The sequence below is a fragment of the Sapajus apella genome, unplaced genomic scaffold (genome assembly GCF_009761245.1).
Source record: "Sapajus apella isolate SASKATOON/1434 unplaced genomic scaffold, GSC_monkey_1.0 scaffold31, whole genome shotgun sequence".
NCBI lineage: Eukaryota > Metazoa > Chordata > Mammalia > Primates > Cebidae > Sapajus > Sapajus apella.
This window is the reverse complement of record NW_022436971.1, coordinates 5,533,183-5,537,321: the sequence shown is the minus strand read 5'-3', so window position 1 is coordinate 5,537,321 and position 4,139 is coordinate 5,533,183.

The window sequence follows — 4,139 nt, the reverse complement described above, 5'->3', positions numbered from 1 at the left end:
AGACGGAACTGATCAGAAAACTGTTACTTCATCTCAAGAGAAAATGATTCGTAAAACATTTCTCAAAGGCTAAAAATTATTTATTTTGAAAGTGGGGGTGTTGCTGAGGCTGGAAAGCAGTGGCTGGAGAGCATAGGTGTGGCCTTGAACTGGAATGATTCAAGTGATCCTTCCACTGTGGCCTCCATAGTAGCTGAGACTACGGGCATAAACCACTATGCTCAGCCTCAAAGGTTAAAATTATAAAAATCATTAATAGGACATTGTAATTTTTTTTCTTTTCTTTTCTTTTTAAGAGATGGGGTTTCACCTTGTTAGTCAGGGTGGTTTCGAACTCCTGACCTCAGGTGATCCACCCACCTCGGCCTCCCCAAGTGCTGGGATTACAGGCATGAGCCACCATGCCTGACCCTTTTCTTTTCTTTTCTTTTCTTTTGGGAGACAGAGTCTCGCTCTGTTGCCAGGCTGAAGTACAGCGTTGTGATCTCGGCTCACTGCAGCCTCCGCCTCCCTGGGTTCAAGTGATTCTCCTGCCTCGGCCTCCTGAGTAGCTGGGACTACAGGCATACGCCACTATGTCCAGCTAATTTTGTATTTTTAGTAGAGACGGGGTTTCACCATGTTGGTCAAGATTGTCTCAATCTCTTGACCATGTGATCTGGCAGCCTTGGCCTCCCAAAGTGCTGGGATTACAGGCGTGCGCCACTGTGCTCAGCCAGGATATTGTAATTTTTCAAACTGTGTTTCAGTATTGATCAGTGCTGTATTCTTTTCCATTAAAGATAGATTAACAGTCTGACTTTCTACCACGTCTTCCCTGTCCTTCCTAATTTTTTGCTTATAATTTTTTATTATATTAATACTTTGTCAAAAATACTTTGTCAGGTTTTATTATATTTACATTCTATTTTATCAATAATTTCCCTATTGATTTGTCTTAATTTCAGTAGTTGATTATATTCATTGCTCATTGCTCTATTTCTGACCTGTTCATTTTGGTTATGTGGATTTCATTATGTATCAGTTAGCATTCATTTGTGTTACAAACTATCCCCAACGATCATTTGTTTATTAGATCACAATCTGTGGGTTGGTAAATTTGGCTGGGTTCAACTGGGAGATTCCAAGGATCTTTCCTGGCTCACTTATGCAACTGCAGTCAGCTGGTGGCTTGACTGGATGGCTGAGGTTTGGTGATCGGACAAGGTACCTTGCAGTCTCTCCAGCAGGCTAGCTCAGGCTTGCTCATACGCTAGCCAACTAAGAATGGAAGCTGCAAGGCTTCTTGGGAGGCGTCGGCTTAGAACTTAAATAGTATCCATTCCACCACAATTTATTGGTGAAAACAAATCACAAGGCCAGCCCAGACTCAAAAGACTTTATCTTTTGATGGGAGGAACTACAAAAATTTTTTGTGCATTCCATGATATCCTCATATTCCAAGTTATCTCATGTTTAAAAATGCTTTCCTGTCAGGCATGGTGGCTTCCGCCTGTAATCCCAGGACTTTGTGAGGCTTGAGTTCGCACATTTGAGACCAGTCTCGGCAACATGGTGAAACCCCATCTCTACAAAAAATACCAAAAAATTAGCTGGGTGTGGTGGTACGCGCCTGTAGTCACAGCTACGTGGGAGGCTGAAGTAGGAGGATGGTTTATCCTGGGAGGCAGAGGTTGCAGTGAGCTGAGATTATGTTGCAGTGAGCTGAGATCATGCCGCTGTGCTCCAGCCTAAGTGACAGAGCCAGACCTTGCCTCAAAAAAAAATTTTTAAAACATAAAAAATGCCTTCCTGTTTTGTTTAAACTTAACACCTATCCTTGGGTTTTGCTTTTTGCTTCTTTTATGTATTTCTTTTAATTTTATAAAAAATGTGGAATGGCCAGGCACAGTGGCTCACGCCTGTGATCCCAGCACTTTGGGAAGCCGAGGCAGAAGGATCACTTGAGCCCCAGAGTTCAAGACTGACTCTGGAGACTGTGGCAGGATGATCACTGGAGTCCAGCAATTCGAGACCAAGACCAGCCTGGGAAACATAATAAGACCCTGTTCAAAAAAAAAAAAAAAGTATAAGAAGAAATCTGCAAACTACACCTCTTATCAGCTAGCTCTCTGTTAGGCTCTGCAAATAGTGGGCAACTGGGAAAAGATTAGAAAACAGAAGAAAGGAGAAGTCTTTCGCTCCTTCCTGTTCACATGTAATTTTTGTCAGAATGACCCCAGAACAGCATGTCAGCCCAACTGCAGCAGCTGGTTCCACTTTCCAACTTCCCTTGCATTCTCCTATTAGAATAGAACTAGCCTTGTTTTACACCTTCAGAGGAATAAGCAGCAGCTGGACCGTACCCCTCCCTAGAAGCCTAAGACCCAGCTCCACGGGACTCTTCTTCGAACTCAGGAGCATCCAGGGTACCCCTTCCAGCTGTCCATGTCCCAACTCCTTGGGGCTTCTCCTCTACATAGAAGGTTCAGATAACATCCATCTGTCTCCTTTACTTCCCCTTTATTCCTTCATTTCTGCGGTGGAGCTGACTGCTCACTGCCGTTGCTGACTCTGTGTTACCTCACTGACCCTTTCTGTTTTGCCATTTTTTGAATGCCTGTTTAACCAATTCCCTATGTTAAATTCTCCCTGTTGAAATAATAAGTGTGGTTTCTGCTTTCTGACTGGACCTTAACTGATGCATCATATTCTGGAACTTATTTTATTGAAGTCGTGTTATTATATTCTTTTCTAGCATCAGCAGTTTCAGAGAATGTGGCTTTGTGTCTTTCTGTAAAATATCTTTGCCCATGCCTTAATTGTCAGATTTTCTGTGTCTTACTGTTTTTGTATTTAAATGAGTCTGTTTTAGATAACATTGTTAGTTCTCACATTTTAAACAGATTTATTGAGATATAATTCACACACCATACAATTTATCCATTTAACATGTACAAGTTAATGGTTTTTAGTATATTCATAAGTATATGCAACCACCACCACGTTCAATTATAGAATATTTTTATTAATATGTATTTGTTTGCAATCTTGTGTTGAATGGTGCTGCTCCTTGTGAAGCAGGGTTAACTCATAGGCTGTGCACCTAGAGTCAGCATAGAATATTTTTATCATTTCTTTTCTTTCTATTTTTTGAGACAGGGTCTTCTCTGTTGCTCAGGCTGAAGTGCAGTGGCACAATCATGGCTCACTGCAGCCTCAACCTCCCAGGGTCAAGCCATCCTCCTACCTCAGCCTACAGAGTAGCTAGAACTACACATGTGTACCACTGTGCCTGGCTAAATTTTGCACTTTTTGTAGAGATGGGCTTCTACTATGTTACCTAGGCTGTACTCAAAATCCTGGGCTCAAGCTCCCAAAGTACTGGGATTACAGGCATGCACTACCACAGCGGCCTGTTTTTATCATCTCAAAAAGAAACCACATACACTTAGGCTGTCACTCCCTTAACCTTCTACCTCCTAGTTATCAGCAACCGCTCATCTACTGTTTGTCTGTATAGATGATTTGCCTTTTCTGGACATTTTATATAAATGGAATCACATAATATATGGTTTTATGTGACTGGCTTCTTTCAGTTAGCATAATGTTTTGTTTTGTTTTTAATTTTTTGTTTGTAGAGGCTGGGTCTCTCTATGCTGCCCAGGCTGGTCCCAAACTCCTGGGTTCAAGTGATCCTACTTCCTAGGCCTCCCAAAGTGCTGGGATTAGAGGCACAAGCCGCCTCATTCAGCCCACACTTATCATGTTTTAAAGGTTCATCTATGTTAGATCATGTGTCAATACTTCTTTTTTATGGCTAAATTATATTTCATTGTCTGGATATACCACAATTTGTTTATCCATTCATCAATTGATGCACATTTAGGTCTTTGTTCTCAGTTGCAGTTTCTTTCAGACACGGTTCTCTACCTTTTATGTGATATGTTTCTTCCTCGCTGCCTATAGTATGTTTGCCTAATGGAAAGGTCACTGTTTTTTTCCTTTTTTTTTTTTTCCTACTCAGGGTTACAATGAACAGACCTAGCACATTTTCTTTGTCTTTAGCACAACTAAAATCTTTCTGATAGCTTTCCATTCATTTGAGACCAATATGTCTTCCCTTCAGAGATATAGTTTGAATACTGGGTACAGTACTG